The 19269-nt window shown below is 44.7% G+C and overlaps 1 protein-coding gene and 1 long non-coding RNA gene across 10 annotated transcripts in view; one reads left to right on the top strand and one right to left on the bottom strand.

The window, feature by feature from the left end:
• PCDH15 (protocadherin related 15) overlaps window positions 1-19269 on the top strand; it is a 688108-nt gene that overhangs the window by 251465 nt on the left and 417374 nt on the right. For 7 of the 9 annotated variants that reach the window (XR_001876630.1, XM_017826140.1, XM_017826139.1 and 4 more), the window contains one exon: window positions 6767-6865. The exons of the other annotated variants lie outside the window; for them this stretch is intronic. The gene's annotated coding sequence lies outside the window, so the exon portion shown is untranslated. The remainder of the gene's footprint in view (window positions 1-6766; window positions 6866-19269) is intronic. 9 annotated transcript variants of the gene reach the window in all.
• Window positions 15328-19248, bottom strand: LOC108502804. The gene is made up of 3 exons (XR_001876632.1): window positions 18635-19248; window positions 17786-18050; window positions 15328-16133 (listed from the first exon to the last, which is right to left on the bottom strand). It is a non-coding gene; the product is annotated as an uncharacterized LOC108502804 (long non-coding RNA).

Here is a 19269-nt window from a genome sequence, read left to right as displayed (position 1 = left end):
AGCTTTGGGGTGACATAATTGTGACCTTCCAGTACCTGGAGGAGCCAACAGGAAAGATGGAGAGAGGCTATTTCCAAGGGCCTGGAATGACAGGACAAGGGGGAATGGCTTCCCACTGCCAGAGGGCAGGGTTAGATGGGATAGTGGGAAGGAATTGTTTGTTCCCTGTGAGGGTGGGGAGGCCCTGGCACAGGTTGCCCAGAGAAGCTGTGGCTGCCCCTGGATCCCTGGAAGTGTCCAGGGCCAGGTTGGACGGGGCTTGGAGCAACCTGGGCTAGTGGGAGGTGTCCCTGCCCATGGCAGGGGGTGGAACAGGATGGGCTTTAAGGTCTCTTCCAACCCAAACCATTCTATGATTCTGTGACATCCATGTCATCACTTCAGGCTCATATTCTGCCTTCATTTCCTGTAGAAATACAGAACATGTCAATTTTGGTCAAAGTTTGAATAAGTTTCTGCACGGGGAAGACAAATGAATCATTTCCCTAAATGTTTTATCTTTCTTGTGGCTAGAACCTTTATGCAGAGATGCTATTTTTGAAACTAATAGCAAGTACTAAGCTTAGGAGATTTTAAAAACAGTCATGTTTCTATAAATCAGCCTTTTCTACATTCACTATTTTTTTTTTATCCCAGTACGTCCAAGAGAGGGTAAGATGTGAGAATTATTTTTGAGTGGAATGGGAAATAGTGTCTGTCTAGTGACTTCCTGAAGATGAATAGTCTCTAAATAAGTAATAAAGCTGAAATAGCTGTTACTTGCTCTTAGGAGTTTGTTTATTGATAGTTTCTGCCACTTGAGCTTAGATTTTGCTGTCCTCAAGTTGAAATGGGCATTGTCAATGGTTTTTCTTTTTTTGAGATTTCTTTTGGTGGGGGGTGGGGGGTTGGTTGGTGTTTTTTGATTGGTTCTTTAGAAGCTGCATGAGCATTATCCTGACAGGGTAGTTATTTCTTATTACAATATACTCCAAGGCAAGAGTTGAAATTACGGTCTAAGGGAGGTTATTATCATTTACTGCATCATCTAGAACTTTGCTAAGGAAAATATTTGTTTATAAAGAATGCCATTTAGGTTTCTGTAACGCTGAACCAATGACAAATAATAATTGGGCTTTTGTGTGCAAAAATATTTTTCATGCCTTCAGTTTTTTTTATGAAGCTTATCCCAATTTGTCTCCTTTTCCAGATACTAATAATAATCAGTGTTAAAGTTTTCCATGACACTGAATACAGCCATGGCTTCCAGTTTTGATCAGCTACCCAACAGTGCCCTCTTCTTTAGTTAGTTGAGCAAAAACCTGCCTGGGATGTATCTGTGTAAACTTTAGAGAAGCTGTGGCTGCCCCTGGATCCCTGCAAGTGTCCAAGGCCAGGTTGGACAGGGCTTGGAGCAACCTGGGCTAATGGAAGGTGTCCCTGCCCATGGCAGGGGGTGGGATGGGATGGTCTTTAAGGTCCCTTCCAACTCCAAGCGTTCTGCTTCTCTGATTCAGGGCTGATGGCTTCTCCTTTGTGCATTCCTGGCAGTTGTGCAGTTGTGCTGCTGCAGCCATTCCCTGAGCATGGGGCTCCTCTTTGCTCTCAGATGGTGGCTGGGAGGGTGCTCAGGCTTGTGGTGCTGTACTGGTGTGCACTGGCAAGGAGGATCTGCATTTGGACATGTCTCAGGTTAATCAGCAGCCTCTGGGGTATCTGGATACTGGGGTTTATTTAGGAACCTAACGAGATTAGAGCTTTTACCCTCCTTGATTCTCTCCCACACTCAGCCCTGTGAGCCACCCTCAGCCCAGCACCATGCTTATTATCACCTGACTTTCCTGCCCACCAGGCAGGTCACTGCTGGCTGGAAAGGCCGGACAGAAAATCCTCTTTGTTCCTGCAGTTGCTCCATTACCAGTCCTGAGCATCACCACCAAGGTCTCTAGGCATCCCCTGACATTTGTCTGCACAGATCTCCCCCTATTTCCAGGCTCTTCCTGCATTGCCAGCATCTTTCCCCACTTCTTCCCAGGCCCTAAGCCCCTGGTTCCCCTCCCTAACCAGGCTATGTGCAAAGCACACACGACCAGCTTCCTATTTTATGTTTTCCATCTCACCTCTCTTTATGAACGTGGCAACTGTGTTTAATCCTGCTGTTATGAGCATGTGATGCCCTTAGTGATACAGACAGCAGGGAAAGGCTTCTGTGGAGAGTTGAAGAGTTCAGTTTGACACGTTCATGCACAGTTCTGTGCTGACTGCCCTGTTTAACCCTGTTAAGGCCCCCAGGCTGCTGTGCCTACAAATGTTATGACAGCTGCAGGTTATTGTCCTGTGCTCACTGTTGCACGGCCCAGATGGAGCCCGTGCCACAAGTGCATAGTTGATGAGCTGGAGTGGGATGCTTCTCACACCAATGGTTTTGCAGCCTGGGTGCAGTCCTGTAACAAATTGTACCTTCCAGAGTAATATGATTTCTTTGCATTAGTGGGTCAATTCCAGGCCTATTCCAGCTGGCTTAATGGACCATGGGAACACTTCTCCAAGTGCTTGGCTGACAGAAGGGGAAGATGGATGGTTGTGGCAGAAACCACCAACAGAGGCTTGGTGCAAGAGAAGCTCAGTCTGTCCCTGGTTTTTCTCTCCCTGCCCTTCTCAGCCCGTGCAGGAAGCTCTTTTTCAGGGCTGGAGCACTGGAGTGTGCTCTGGGCTGAGCATTAAAATTCAGGTGGTTTTTGGTATTTGTCATTAAATCTGAGGGTTTGGGACCCACTGCCTTCCCTTATCTACTCCAGGTTTGTGGATCTGCTGTTGTTCGGGGGTGTTGATGGTTCAGTGCAGAACACAGGGCCAGGGCTGACAGCAGGACATGGGAATGTGCCTCTTTCTTCACCAAAAGCATGGTCAGGCCTTGGCAGGGGCTGCCCAGGGAGGTTTGGAGTCCCCATCCCTGGAGGTGTCCCAGGAAGGCCTGGCTGTGGCACTCAGTGCTCTGGGCTGGGGGACAAGGTGGGCATCGGGCACAGGGGGGACTCCATGGGCTGGGAGGGCTTTTCCAACCTGATTCTGTGATTAAACAGTTATGAGACACTCTTTGGTGCTCAGGTACCGTGGAGTGCCTATTGATGATGGGACACAGGTGTCTGAAGTTCATGGTGTGCCCCACAGTCCTGGTCCCCTGATGATGGAGCCAGGAGAGCCTTTCTGAGCACCCTCCTGTAGCTCCCTACGTGCTCCCGACTTCCCTTCCAAAGGGAACAAGGTTGGGAAGAGAGCTGAATACAGTTGTGTGCAGGGTGTGCACCAGGGAACCAGGAAGTGCCCTTGTCCCTCCCTTTCCCTTCCCATCTTTTACTACTTGGTAAAAGTTATATTTGGGAAGGATGGGAGCCTATGAAGCTGAAACAAAGGTCACGTTTGATGTGGTACTTGCTGAGGGAAATATGTAAATCTGAGACTGCCAAACAAAACTCTTTATGGTGAGAATTCAGCAGTGGTAGAGGATCAGTCTGTCTGTGCTTTGTGGAGGTTGCTGTATTTTATAAAAAGTTAAATATGGTTTCTCGGCTCTTATTCCAGCTATCCAGAAATTATTTTACTGAGGGACGTGACCAGTTTTGCTTGTGATCTCACAGAGAGCACAGACATGGCAAGGAATGATATAGTGACTATGGTGATGACACATAATAAGACTATTTGGTATGAGTTTTACTGAAGAGTATAATTTTAGGCACATTTCAGAGCAATCAGAATAGTTGCAATCTAAAGGTTGTGTGGAAAATACCAGAATTAACAGCCAAACAGTCAAATTCAGAAAGCTCTTTGGCACCACTAAATTCTGATCATTCAGAATGGGGATCATCGCCTGCTGAAATGTTCAGTTAAAAGACACTTCCTGCCTTTACAGACACCATTGTTACAATGCACACACGTGCAAAAATACAGCTTTTTAGCCCACAGGACATGTGAAGACTTCAGGCTCTTTTTAGATGCAGATGGCAGATTACCAACCAATCCTACTGTGGGAAAAGGTGTCAGATTTCTGTGTGCCCCTGAGAAGTGTTATCCAGGCCAGTGCAAAGGTGGAAGCAATTTACTGCTGGCTTTTGAACCTCCTGGTAAAGATAACTGGCTCCATCCCTCTTAACATTCCCCCAGTGGTGCAGAATCAGCAGTGGGAGGTGTAATGGGAGAGATTGCCCAGAGAAGCTGTGGCTGCCCCATCCCTGGAAGTGTCCAAGGCCAGGTTGGACGGTGGAAGGTGTCCCTGCCCATGACAGAGGGTGGAATGGGATGAGCTTTAAGGTCCCTTCCAACCCAAATCATTCCGTGATTCCAGGTGTTTGGCACACCTGGGAACAGCCTGGGACTGGGACCAGAGCAATCTTTGCTGCAGCAGAGATGTGTCCTTGGTCCCTCCTTGTTTCTGACAGGCTTGGGTTGTTCACTTCAGCAGACAAATGCCAGTTCTAGGGGGTTTTTTTAGCAATGGTGAAGGTGATGTGGAAATTTCAAGTTTCTCTGCTGTGTCTTTTGGAGATAAAAAAGCAACCCCACAGCAAACCCTAGGATACAGATTAATTATCATGACCTGAAAAGGACACAAAGGTTACTTATCTAAGTAAGTCCTTGATTCAGAACTTCCTTTAGTCCCCTCCTGAGGTCACAAAGGAAGGTGCAGTGCCACAGAAGGATGGGAATGAAATCTCTATTCTCCCAATCCTAAAGTAAATGAATGTGCTGCTGCAGATGGCAGAGGAAGCACTTAGGATACAACACCCATGTCCAGTGGCTCTTTCTTATAGCCAGAAACACAAAAAACTAGTGTGACAGAATTGCATTGAGCTGCAGGTCCCCTGCCTGCTGCTCACTGCAAGGTTTTTCCTCCAGAGTTCCTTAATAAAGAAATAAAAGCTCCCTGCAGTCAGCAGTTTCTCTGCAGGGGAGGGGTGAGCTTTCAGTTGCCACAACAACAAGCAGATTTTTTTGTGTGTGACCAAGGCCCCTAGCAGAAAACTTGGAGGCCTGAAAGGTGAGGAAGGGGTTGTGAAGATATGTTTGAAGAAACCCAGTCACTAAAATCACCATATATTTAACATAATTATTCCTGAAGGCTGTGAAAACCCTGAATTATTTCACATCATGTTTGCTCATTATGCAGGTTATCGGTAGTGCCACGTTTAACTTGCTGGAAATTAAGTGCTGTGAGAAAAGATGCAATTTTCACAACCACATAATCTTGTTTTGTAGCACAGACATATAAATACATCTGTAAAAATGATACAATACTCTCAGATATTCCTTGATCCAGTGGAAAGATCTGCTGTGAGCTCACTAGTGGTTTTTAGTGGAAAGGTCCCACAAGTACATGCTTTTAGAGCTAATGACTGATATTTGCAATATCTTAATTAAAAATACATAAAAGAAAATAGAAAATGGAACCTTGTTTTGCAGTCCTTGCTGGTCTGAAAGCTTTTCTAAAGCTGATTGTGACACTTGTGAGTGTGAGCAAAGAGAACAAACATAAAGTTGTAAAGACACCCAACAACAGCAGCTGTCCAGATTGGAATCATTGAAGGAGGGACAGTGAAAAACCTCAGCGGGTTGGAAACACATTCCTTCGTAGCTATTAGGGTAATAGTTGGATATATTTAATGTTTTTGCTGGCTGTAAAACATTTGCTGTCCAAGGAGGCTTGTCCCTTGCAAAGACCCCACCTGACCTCTGTCCACCTTAAGTCCAGTGGCTCAGGGGGGATTCTGCCCCTCTGCCCCTCAGGGGAGACCCCCCTGCAGAGCTGCCTCCAGCCCTGGGAACAGCCCAGCAAGGACATGGAGCTGCTGGAGCCAGTCCAGAGGAGGCCCCAAGAGGATCAGAGGGCTGGAGCAGCTCTGCTGGGAGGAAAGGCTGGGAGAGTTGGGATTGTTCAGCCTGGAGAGGAGAAGCTCTGGGGTGACCTGATTGTGGCCTTCCAGGGCCTGAAGGGAGCCTGCAAGAAACAGGAAGAAAAGGAGAGAGACTATTTCCAATGACCTGGAGTGTCAGAACAAGAGGAAATGGCTTCCCACTGCTAGAGGGCAGGGTTAGGTTGGATATTGGGAAGGAATTGTTTCCTGTGAGGGTGGGGAGGCCCTGGCCCAGGTTGCCCAGAGAAGCTGTGGCTGCCCCTGGATCCCTGGAAGTGTCCAAGGCCAGGTTGGACGGGGCTTGGAGCAACCTGGGCTAGTGGGAGGTGTCCCTGTCCATGGCAGGGGGTGGGAATGGATAGTCTTTCAGGTCCCTTTCAACCGAGGGCATTCTGTGACTGTGGTTCTATGACTTTTATAGTTGGAACAGCCACAGTTGTGTGGCAGGTAATTAAATATCAACAGGAAGGTTGCTTGAGGTTCACATGTGCCATAATTCCACACTATCTTGCCTATGCAGACGTTTGCCCTGTGAGATACCGACAATTTTACAGTGTTCCTTTCAACCTCTGTGAGTGAGTTATGGGTTCATTTCTTCAGGGGAGAATGAACAACATTAATAGGACTTTGGAGAGCAGTTTGAGTTTCAGAATGATGTATCCTTATCTATTGAAGTTCTTCTGTACTGATCTTTGAAGCAGATATGAAACCATTCAAATGGTGTTTTATAACCTACCCCTGGGAAAACAAATGTTTGTAAACATCGCTCTCTTTTAAGGCCACAAGAAGTAGCTACTACATATATTATATACTATAGGCACTGCACTTACTTACAGATTCTCATGTCTTCCCCTTTTATCTTTTTTTTTTCACCCCAGCTCTTACACATTACTTTGCTTCAGATTTGTAATGACTCCCACACGCGTTGGATGTAGAAAAAGTGTGTCCAAAAGGAAACCTGAGGATCTGGGGAGTAGGTAGGTGCTGATATTACTTGTATCCACTCATAGGCTACTGATGAGAATTAAATTGAGGTCAGCCCTGGGCACAGAGGTTTATTTGATATTGTTGGTGTTGAGAGTATGTACAATTAATGTCTGACCTCGGGGTGCTGCAGCCAAGCAGATCGTATTATCTTTGCAGGTTCAGCAGGGAAAGCTGCTCCCCTGTCCAGCACCTGAGGGAGAGAAAAACAGTTTTAAAGGATGCTTCCAACTGTGCCACCAGGGTGTGGGAGACTGCTGGGGTCTGACATTCATAAAATTACTGTGGTGTACCTTGAACTTGTTTGTTTTCTCCTTCAGCTCCCAGTTGATGAAATCTTTCCGCCCAGGAGCTGTAAATTTAGCCATAAGTGGTTATCTGTCTCATTCCCAGCCTCAGTGGGCTCATTCCTGCTTTACAGCCCTTTGTTACTGTGGGAAATGAAAGAAAAGGGGAGCTTTAGTAGCACCTCCTCTGCAGTGGTGTTGATTCCAGGACTATGGATAGCCAGGAGCCGTATCCTGTGTCAGATTTGTGCTGCTTTTACAGTGCAGGAGCCCTTTCCCCACCTGAGCACCTCTGCTGCACCTCTGTCAGTACAATGATTTTGAGCATATGTGGCCAGTACAATGATTTCATTTCTCTTTCTATCTTTTCCTGCTCCCTCCTGGGGTTCTGTCTGCCTTTCTCTCTGTCTCAACACGTGCTAGTTCACGGCCATGTTGGGATTGACTCATTGACTCAAATAGTTTCCTCACATAAAAGACGTTTAGTGCACCAGTATCACCATCAAAATAAACAGTGAAATTGGTTCCAAGCCCAATCCTTACACTTACAAACTCTTTCACGTTGTTTGTTTTAGTCCTGGGTGCCTTTGTTGGTGAGTTACTCTTGTGGATTGTGAAAGATGAGGAGCACCACTGCACAAAGGTGCCTCACAGGTCTCTGAGTTTCATCCTGTATTTGCCAGTTGGAGGTCATTGCCCCAGAGGAATTATTTGTTAAATTTAAAATATTCACTTTTTTTTCTTCATACGGGAATTATTTAGGTGCAAATCACATTATTACTGTTATTAACAGTGCAGCATTAACCCCAGAGGATAGATGAAGCTTCTTCCCACACAAACTACGTTAAATCCAGGGAGAAATGATTTGGAATGCCATAGGGTATGCACCCAAAGGTTATATTCTACAAATCCTGTTACTTAATAATCACTTGTTGTGCTTGCCTCCCACATATTGCTTGGAAAATGTACTCATAAATTCAGTCTGAAGGAAATAGGGTGTTTTGAGCTATTGAGTCTGTATTTTGGGTAGTAGGAGGCTGTTGGGTGTCATCAGGCTCACACTGCTGTAGAATAGTTTGGGATTCTTCATGTTTGGGTTTTTTTTTCCAAAGAAGTCACAGTATTTATCTCTCAGAATGTTAGACCTTTGTAAAGAACACATCTTGCCAGCTGGTATAATTTGCATGGCAGTTTTTCCCATTTCAATGTTCACGCTGTTTTTGCAGGAATGTAATTTAAGTTGTAATTTGACACGGGCTTGTTTTTATCTCCCTCCTAAGATTTTGGTTTGGGGAGGTTTGCTCTCCATCTCCACTTGATGAACAATACAATATTCAGAGTCTGTGTGGACCCTGTATTTCAATTTGGCTCATCATTTGGAGAAGTGTGGAAAATGTTCAGTGCTGTATAATCAAATAATTTAAATTCTACTGGGCCTTTTGCCAAGGCGAGAAGGTGAGTGTTGGGAGTGCTGAGTTTAAAAAACAAACCCTGAGTCACATACAGTTTTTGGTAGGTTCCAGAAGAGTTTTAGGACAATACTGAGGTAATGCAAGAGGCTTGTCTTGAAGAGGGAACCCGGAGAATTCGGAGACCCAGGATAAATAGAGAACCCTTGTTCCTCGGAGGAACAGAGTTGCTTTTGTCGTACCTCGGTTGTCACTGCTTGAAAGGGACACAGAAGTAGGGCTGAGTCAGCAGGGCTGGGCAAACTCTGAGGAAGGAGAAGGGGCAGGGGGTCCCTGTGCTGACACCACTGTCCTTCATCCATTGGGCTGTGTGAGCATTTTTAGGGTACATTGCCTCAAAAACGTCCCCTAAGTGTACATGAGTGTTGTATGGGCAGAGAGAGGTGCTCCTGTCACTTGGTGTAGTTCACTTCACCTGGGGGAGCCAAGACCATGGTTCCTCCCTAGAACCTGTTCATTTTATTCTGCCCTGGGCTGAAATGGTCCCATGGGAGGGACCCACACATGTTGTGTGAGAGCTTGCACAGGTGAGTTGTCCTGGTTTCTTCCTGCCGTGTGTGGTTGGCAGAGCACGGGAAACTTCAGAATCCTTGGCTTGGAGTGAGCCCTGCTCAGCACCAGCAAAAGCATCAGTGTGTTATCAACATGATTCTCATCCAAAATCCGAACCCACAGCCCTGTACCAGCTGCTGGGAAGAAAAATAACTCTGTCCCAGCCAAACCCAGGACTTCTGGGAGAGCAGAAAAGGGGAACTTGTTTTCCTTCCATTAGTCTTCAAAGAGGGTGGAAGAGAATCAGTGACATGGAGGTGGCACCTTCATGACATTTTTTGTGTCCACCCAGGAAAATTCCCATGAGTGTGTTTGACTGTGATACCTGTGTGTGTCCACAACAAAATACAGAATACAGGAGCAGAGAGAGGGAGCAGCTGAATGACATTTATTTTGTCTAGCAAAGACACTTGCAAAAATCACATTTTCAGTGACAAAGGCTCCCCATTTTTCTCTTGTGATTTCTACACCATTTCCTATGGTCAGCTGGGATTTGTGCCCCCCAGCATTTGGCCTTCTGGTAACATTGGTGCTACCACTTTTTTTTTTTGTATTTCTCCTTGTTGTTGGGGTTGTGAAGTTTTCACAGAATTTCATGTTTTCTACATAACATTACTGTTATGTAGAGAAAAAAACACATACAGTTTTATTCAAGATTTTTTTGCTTGTTTTAGGTTTGTGCTAAAAAAAAAAGTGTCTTTAGATTTTTTGAATGTGATTTTCTTAGTGCAGCCTCTTTTGCTTAAGAAGTTCTTGATAAGAAACAGATTAAGAAGAGAGCTCTCCTGATATGAGAATGAAATGACTTGTTTGTTTTAGGCTTGTAATTATTGTCAGTGATGGGTTTAGAATTGTAACTGATTTGTAAGCTTTAATAATCATAGTGTGCCATCATACCTTGCAGCATTTTATGGATGAATCCATCTCTGTTTCCAGCTTGGTGTATCAGCACATTTAATGTGGTTGCATTTTTCATGGTTTAATTAAAACTATTAATTTCCACAATTCCAAATTGCCCATTCTGGCAGCCTGTGGATGGATGTAACGAGGATCAAATAATTGTCTTTGGGGATTGCTGGAGTTTACAGGGAAACTTGGGCCCAGCTCAGGTGGTTTGTGGGAATTTGAAAGCCAGTGTGTGTCTTCCTTCCATACCAGTTATAGGCATTTTGTAAAATTACTTTATGTGGCATGAGGGCAATGAGAATTCTGTGTCACTGACAAATACAATGAGTGTTTTTCCCTCTGAATTAGTGAGGAGAAGCAGCCTGAATGACTCCCTGTCTCTAATGCATTCATTGGGTACAGAACAAATAGGCAGTGTGAAATCCCCGCTGTATGCTTGGTTTCCAATTTCACTACATGATGACTTGAAGGGAAAAAAAGATCATATAATGTTATTTCGGTGTATTTGAGATGTGGAAGGAATTTTAAGTTCTTTTATGTCGAGCCCCCTTTTACTTAGTAAATATCTATATAAATTTTCTGTTTCAAACAGAAACAGGAATAATATATTTCATAATATAGTTATATATAACAAAATAAATATACTATACTATACTAAATATAAATATATATATATATATATATATATAATATGACATAGCTTACTGTCACAGGTTGCCCAGAGAACCTGTGGCCACCCCATCCCTGGAAGTGTCCAAGGCCAGGTTGGACAGGGCTTGGAGCAACCTGGGCTAGTGGAAGGTGTCCCTGCCCATGGCAGGGGGTGGAACGAGATGAGCTTTAAGGTCCCTTCCAACCCAAGGCCCTCTGGGACTCCATGATTCCATGATCTTTGCTGTAGAGTGTGACTTATGCTGGAGTTCATGTGTCTTAATTAAATCTGTTCTGGTACCGTATCCAGCACTTCCATAGGATTCATCTCTGTGTTTGCACATCAGATATTCCTCTGAGGCCTTCAGCAAGGCCATGGGAACATGGGAAACATGGGAAACAGGGGATTTTGGACATTTGAGTGAGGGAAGCTACAAAGTTCCCTGAGTGCCTGTCCTAGGGCCAGCCCTAGGAATGGCCTTGCTTGGAAAGGGTGTCCTAAGTACTCTTGCTGGAGCACAGGGGGGAGGTTGGATATTCTGGAAGCTTTATGGGAGCAGAGGTGGGACACAAGTAGTGGCCAAGGGCTCATCAGGGTTTGCAGGGGCCTAAGGGTGGAACAGAAATCCTGGGGAGCATTTTAGAACCATCACGAGGATGGGGGAAAATGTCCCTTGTTGAAGTGAACAGGTGTGTTTCTAGAATGGAAACACTGAAATCACCCAGACTTTAAAGTAATTTTGTTTTGTTTTTTTTAATTAAAATGTCTATGACACTCAAATGTTCATGGAAATTAATGCTATTACAAACCCTCAGTAGCTTTAGAATTAATTATTCCTTGCCAGTAGCAAAGGCTTAGAGTCACTCTATGGTAAAAGAGACACTTCAGAGAAAAATTGCCCTTCTTTTTGGCTATTCTACTTATTGCTGCTTCAGTCAAAGCCACGTTTTTTATATTATAGTCAAAGTCCTTAAATTTTCCCCCTCAGCTGCTGAGGAGCAGTGGTAGCAGTTAATGCTGTAATAAGGTTTCAAAAAGTAAAGTCATAGATGTGAAGATCGGCCACTCTGAGTTCTTGATCTTATTTTAAGTCTCCTGTGGAACTGACTTAGAAGTCCTGGATATTGGGAATTCCTTCGTTTGGTGCCTGTGGCTGAGGCAGGCAGGTGTGTTTGCACGTGGAGAGGGCAAAGGGGTGTATTTGAATGTGATCTGACTCTCCAGCTTCTTGTGCTGCAAAGGCTGGTGAGTTCTGAAAGCCTGTTCCCAGGATTAATGAGTGACTTACAATGGGCAATTCAACAGTCATGTTACCAATATCTATGTTTTTTCTGGGAAGTTTCTCTGATTCAGCTAATGAGATACTTTTCTCTGCATTTGATTTCATTGTTGGTTTTGTTAAGTATCAGGGAAAAGATCTACACAAGTGTCATGGCACTCCATCATTTCATTTAGGTGAGGGTGGGATCAGAGGATCTGTTTTTCAGAGGATAAATATGAAAAAATACTGTCTATTATATAGTGGGTATAATATACTGGATATAAAATATTAGATATATTATGCTGATAGTATTTAACTTTTAAGTAGTGAGAGCATCATGTTTGCCAGCAATAAAGAATTCATTGTAAGGAAATAGGTTTTCACAGCTGGATCATAGAACAGTTTTCCCATATGTGGCATAAGAAGAAATTACACTTCTCATAGATGGCAGAAAAGTTGTGCTGCACACAAATAGGATCAGTTAAAGGGGGATGCATGAAGGGAATGGAATTGGGATGGAAATATGCTTTGCTGAACATCTAATTGCTGCATTAAAAAAAAAAAAAAAGGCATTCATTCTGAACATGTTCTGATTCCAGATACAGACAGAGCACCCAGGAAGGGGAAACTGCAACCTGGTATTCCTTCTCTGAGCTCCCTCTGCCTCAGCTTGTCATGGAATCACACAATGCTTTGGGTTGGAAAGGACCTTAGATATCATCCAGTCCCACCCCCTGCCATGGGCAGGGACACCTCCCACCAGCCCAGGTTGCTCCAAGCCCCGTCCAACCTGGCCTTGGACACTTCCAGGGATCCAGGGGCAGCCACAGCTTCTCTGGGCAACCTATGCCAGGGCCTCCCCACCCTCACAGGGAATAATTTTTTACTAATATCTAATCCAAACCTACTCTGACAATCCATTCCCCCTTGTCCTGGCACTCAAGGACCTTGGAAATAGTCTTTCTCCATGTTTCTTGCAGGCTCCCTTCAGGTCCTGGAAGGTCACAGTTAGGTCACCTCAAAGCTTCTCTTCTCCAGGCTGAATAATCCAAACTCTCTCAGCCTTTCCTCATAGGAAAGGTGTTTCATTCCAAAGGCTTTACTCTTTAATTTTTTAAAAAATCAGATTTTTTTATATAGTTTTCTCATTAAAGTTCCTCTGGTTCATCCTTTCATCCACTGGGCCTTGCCATTTCCTTTTCTAGATGGGTTCCTGCTTATATTATTTAATTATAGAATAAATGGAATTTTATTTAGACAATATCATGCATTTTAACAATGAAGGTCATTAGTTTTCTGGAATGAAATCCTGTAGTGGAGTCACCATCCCTAGAGGTTTTGAAGAAGTGACTGGATGTGGCACTCGGTGCCCTGGTCTAGTTGACAAGGTGGTCAAAGGTTGGACTTGATGATCTCGGAGGTCTTTTCTAACCTAAATGTTTCTATAATGAATGGGAAGAGGGAAAGGAGAGAAAATCTATCTAATGACTTTCTTGAAGACCTCCTTTGTCAGTGCCACACACTGAGGCAGGATTCTCTGGTTAGGGATGAAGTGCAAGGACTGACCTCTGCAAATACATTTGTATTTTGAGGATGTTGCTGGCATCAGCAAGAAGGTCAAAGCTGGACATCAAGCAATATTAACGTGGTACCCACCAAAATGAATAGAAAAGTTGTTTCTTCTGAAAAAATGTTAATGTTTATTATTCTACTAACAGGGAAGATCTGAGAATGTAACACTCAGGTTGCACACTCACCAAAACCATAACTCTTGGAAGCAAGTTGGTGACATTCATGAGGTGTTAGGAATCACTCTAGGATTAGGAATCCTCAAGAAAATTATTTATGAAGTGGTACAGTAGAGTTATGAGCTGGCTGGGTCTGGGAGCCTCCACCTGTTCCTCTGGTGTGGGGATGGGTGGCCACCAGACCTTGGATACTGTGGGGTTTGTGTGGCTTCTCTGCTTGCCAGGCAAACATGGCCAATGAACCAGGAGAACAAAAATGCCTTGGAACAAACCTGTCTCCTTTGTACAATGTAGAGTACAAGCAAAGAAGCAGAAAAAGCATAGTAACTATCTTAAAAATATTGAAATCCTTGTGTGTAATGGATATTACAATTATCAGCGGATCATTTCCCAACTTCCTTGCCAAACTGGACTACTGTGTGAGCAGATCCAAGTCTTTTCTGTTTCTGGGGATCCTCTTCTGGTTCAGTGTTTCAGGCTGAGTGCTCTGCTCCTGGCCTGTTCAGAGGTAAGGAAAGCACATTGTGCCACAGGGGGGACCTCTGTGAGGATCAGGAACCGGGACCTGAGTTGGATTAAACAGGATCCTTGGCTGCTTGGTAGAGGGTGCATAAGCTCCACATCCTCCAGCACATCTGCCCATCCATCTTTCTGCTGTCAAGATCTCCAGGCACCCTCACACAGTGGTTCCTCGTTTCTCTCATATCCTCTGGGTAGCACTCTGCTGCCTCTCTGAGTTTAAAACTCCCCCCAGACAAGGCAAGATGCTCCTCCAGCCTTCAGCAGTGCCCTGAGTGGTTTTTATTTCACCAGGGGTCTGCTGGGTTCGAAGGGCTCTTGGCAAGGTACTGTTCTTGGGTCTCTTTACCCACTGAAAATGAGGGCAAGGTGAGACTGGGAGATGAACGTGTATGGAGAGGATTTTGTGCAGCACGAGATGATTTTTGTGTGGGCACTGAGCACACAGCTGATCTTTTCCTGCCTGCTGCCCCAGGAATTTCTGTTGGTGGGAGCTCTGCCTTGTGTGTGTGTGTGTAAGAATTGCTGTGTTTGCTCCTTTAAGGTGACGAGATTTGTGCGTTTCATGGATAGATGGGAATGTTGGGAGGTTGCCTCTGCTATCGCTTTGCTGTAGAGTAGCACCAAGTGAACCCTTCATTTTTTGGTCAACAGAAATGTAGAATCACAGAATCATTAAGGTTGGAAAAGCCCTCCTAAGATCTTCAAGTCCATCCATTAACTCAAACACAACTATATCCACCACTAACCATGTCCTTAAGTGCCTTTAGAACACCTGCAGGGACAGTGACTCCCCCAGGGCAGCCCCTGCCAAGGCCTGACCACCCTTTTGGTGAAAATTTCCCTAATATCCAACCTGAACCTCCTGTGCTGCAAATTGAGGGCATTTCCCCTTGTCCTGTCCCTTATTCCCTGGGAGCAGAGCCCAATTCCCCACTGGCTCCCTCCTCCTGTCAGGGAGTTGCAAAGCCAGAAGGACCCTCCTGAGCCTCCTCTTCTCCAGGCTGAGCCCCCCCCAGCTCCCTGAGATGCTCTTGAACCTGATGACCATGAAGATATTCTTACGGGTAATACATTATATAATACTGGTTTGGCTCTTTCTCTCCAATTCTTTATTATGCATTTCTTCTGCATTGCAGCACATTCTTTAGACAGAGAACAGGAACAGGGAATACCCTCCCCTGTTGGGATGCAGATTTGAATCCAAGAGCAAGTGAACTGATGTGAGAGAACTTTTGTTTGCTTTTACTTTTAGTGATTTATTTAGTATAGCCCTAATTAATTATGTAATGTTATGACCTTTAAGTCTTCAGTTCTCCTTGTCTTTAAATTATATTAAAATTCCTCATGGCAGCATTTGGTGGGTTTTGGCTGCAGAAACATCTCCCACAATCCGTATCCCACTCCAGGACCTTCCTGCTCCCCTTGGACTTGCTGCCTCTGTGAAGATAAATGACCCAAACTTGCCAGTAGTGTTCTGGATGAGCAGTGCTGTGACTTCTGCTTTGTGCCCTTGGGCTTTGAAGGTGTCCCCAGCCTGAGGATGGGCCAGGTAGCCCCTGACAAACCCCCTGGGTTTGCCCTTCTGTTCTTTAAAGAACTCTGGTTTGTGTGATCTGTGTTCAAACAGACTCATGTCCTTTGACTAGCAGGATATTCAGTCTCTTGGGATAAAGTGGCTGCTGGTGAAGATTTGTCTGAGCCAGGAGAGGATGTACCAACTGACAGCAAGGGATTAAGTGGTTCTGTTGATGCCAGGGGTAATCCTTGTGGAGAACTCCAAAATCAACTGATCCTGAAGCGCAGAAGGTTTGTTTTTTTTATTTCCAGGGCTGTGATCTTGTCCCTTCTGACTTTGTTCGCTCCCCTAAAATAGAGTGGAAAAAGGCATTAATGAGCAGTGTGACACTAAGCAATTGGGAGTGTGAACCCAAAAATGTCATCAGATTTCGGTTTATCGGTGAATTAGGAATCGGATCTGGTGATATTAAATAACCATTCAGTGATTGTTTAGCCCTCAAGGGGCTGAGGGGCATTAGAAAAAAGAATGTAATGCTAGATGTGCTGTACTTTTGTTAGTAATGTGAAATTTAAGAGATTAGGCAGAGAAAAAAGTCTTTGTCACAGCATGAGGTGCTCCCAAAGGGTCGGATAACAGATAATCCCCTTGTACTAAAGCTATATATTTCAGCTACAACAGCAATCAAAGTAAAGCCTTGAGAGCCTGCAAAAACCTGCCTGAAAGGCAAGGGCTCTCCAAGTGCTACAGAAGCTGTTTCAAAGTTGATATAACAAGAATCAATTCCCTCTTTTTCTAAACACTCCGTGTTGGATGTTGGGTCTCCTCTGATGCTGTCGGGAGCTCTGTCCCGGGCGGGGATCTCCGAGCTGTCACCTTTTTTAGTATCTGTGTTTAAAACAAAATGTATGAATAAAAAAACCTCTTTGAATGAGGTTGGTGTGTTTGAGGAACGTAAGATTTTTTTATTATATTATTTGATTTTTTTGCTGGTTGTGTTAGGCGAGCCAGGTGACAGCTCAGGCGGGTGTTTAGCAGGCAGAAGGATCTGCTGACATGCTGGAAGTGGGGAGAGGGGAAAATACAAGTGAATTAAGCTTACAAGTTACAAAAGAGGTTGTTAATATGAGCTGCCTTTTGGCCACTGGCAGGCAATCAGAGCAAAAATGTCTGTGGGGTGGTCAGTTTATAGCCTTTTCCCTGAGAGAGCCATCCTGGGTCTGCAGGTCTGAGGGTGGGGAGGATTTCTCGTTTGATCCCCACTGTCAGGTCAGGGAAGAAACCTCCAGGTGAGGGGCTGTAACTCTGGGAGCTCACAGAGCCATTTTTTACTCACAGGGACATTTCCCAGATTCTTGGCCCCCCTTTTCCTTTGGTGTAAGAATACCTTAAAGCTATTTGAACGTGGTTTTCTGGAATTTCTCCTTGAAATGGAGCTGTGCTTTCCCCGTGTTGCCAGAGTCGCGTGTCGTGGCACCGGGGGGTGTGTGGGTGTCTGAGTTCCCATGCCAGGTCTAAATACTTCAGCACAACTGTGCAATCTAGAAAGGAAACACAGCTTTTATTTTCTCTTCCCCATGCCTTGTTTTTCTCTTGCTTTTCAGTCATGAGGGCTCCTCCTGACAGCCAGGAGCCCTCCCAGTCAGACATTACCCCATTACCTTCTTTGAGCCGTGACTTATTTTTCTTGTGAAATGCAGAACCATCACTGGGCTTTTACAGAGACAGATTTTTTGAAGCTGAAAACACTTGCAAGCTAATTTCTAAGATTTCCTCTCACCTGTGAATTTTCACAGCAAAAAATGACTAATTTTGTACTAAATAAGGGACAGAAGAGGTACAATACTATGTGACAGCTGCTGTGCATCCCAAATTTAAATAGCTGTTAGTAATGATGGCAAGTTTTAAAATGTTTCTAAATAATTGATGGAGATGAGTGATATGGCAATGGGTGGCCACATTTGAGTGTAATGTCAGGTTATTCTTTGGAAACCACCTACTTCGTGGTGTGTTCCTCCCCAGCGTCTGCTGTGCTCTTCATGTGTCGTGTCTTTTCTCCTTACTCCCTTGTTTGATTTCTTTGCTTTTCTTTTTCTCTCTCAGTCTTTAAAACCCTGTTACCTCCCTAGGGTTTTCTGGGTTTGGGACTTGTATGCACTTAGAGTCTGTGCTGAGGAAGGTGTAGAAGCATCTTGCACCCTGTTCACTGAGCCCTGAGACTTGTGCACAGTTCTGGGGGTTTAAGTCAAATGGAACCTGTATAACCTGCAGAATATAAAGGAAAAATAAGGAGAGTAACAGAAGAAAAAAAAATCTCTTAATGCCTAAGTTATTCTCTTTGTTGCTTATGTGACCATCAGGAAAGCATTGAAACATTTCATAACTACCAACTGAGGACAAAAATGCAAACTTAGAATCATAGAATTGATGAATGGTTTGTGCTTGGAAGAGTTCTTAAATATCATCTTGTTTCAACGCCTTGCCATGGCCAGGTACACCTTCCACTAGCCCAGGTTGCTCCAAGCCCCATCCAACCTGGCCTTGGACACTTCCAGGGATGGAGAGTTGTTCAAAATGATTTTATACAATGTGTAAAAGTATAAAAGTAGAGGACAGTAGTGCTAAATCTGGACCTTGCATTACCTGCTAAGTGTGAAAGCACTGGAGTAATAACATTCCCGTTCCCCAGAAGAGGAAAGATGTGCTTGTAACAGTGTCAATATTTAATAATTAAGTTCAGATGTCCCACCAGCATGTTGGTTTGTGGGCAGGGAATTTTTTGAGCGGGCAGTTCAACTGTCTGCTTTGATTCTGAGGGTTTATAGGAGTCACAGTGGGTCTGTACTTACATGCCCAGAAGATTTCCAGGAGGAAGGTGGGAGGTCACAGCTGAGCTGCACAAATGTACGTGTGTGTCCCCTGAGCACACGGAGGTAGAGCTTGGTAGAGCTTTTCTTTGAAGAGTCTATTTTTCCCCCGTGTTTGTGTTTGCCTGAGTCACGTAGGGAGGTTCTTTCCACGCCACTGAGTGTCACCAGGGAGGTCTCCTTTCGGATTCTAGTCTTCTGCCTTTGCTTTTCTGCAGCATTAGGCATTCCTCCTCCTCCTCCTCCTCCTGTGCTTCAAAGGCAGTGGATACCAGCCCAGAACACCCCAGCTGTGTTCCTTCCTCTCAATTAGCAATCACAAGGCATCCTCAGGACACCTTACTGTTCCTCAGTGGAGGCATTCTGTCCTTTACCATGTGGGAAGTATGGAAGTGACTGGAGAATGCTCTCTGTTGCACCACCAGCAAGTACTTTAAAGGTTGTTTCTAAGGCCATGGGTGGAGATTTGTCCATAAAAGACATACATATGCTTTCTTTGCTCCAGGAGAACCCCAGTGAACTGTGGGGTTAGTTTCATAGAATCACATCCCTTGGTGTTCTTTGTCCTCTCACAGAACCACAGAATCACTGAGACCTCCAAGGTCACCGAGTCCCCC

This window comes from Lepidothrix coronata, unplaced genomic scaffold, assembly GCF_001604755.1.
Source record: "Lepidothrix coronata isolate B3197 unplaced genomic scaffold, Lepidothrix_coronata-1.0 Scaffold124, whole genome shotgun sequence".
NCBI lineage: Eukaryota > Metazoa > Chordata > Aves > Passeriformes > Pipridae > Lepidothrix > Lepidothrix coronata.
Note: the sequence above shows the minus strand (reverse complement) of the source record. Positions and strands in the feature narration are given on the sequence as shown.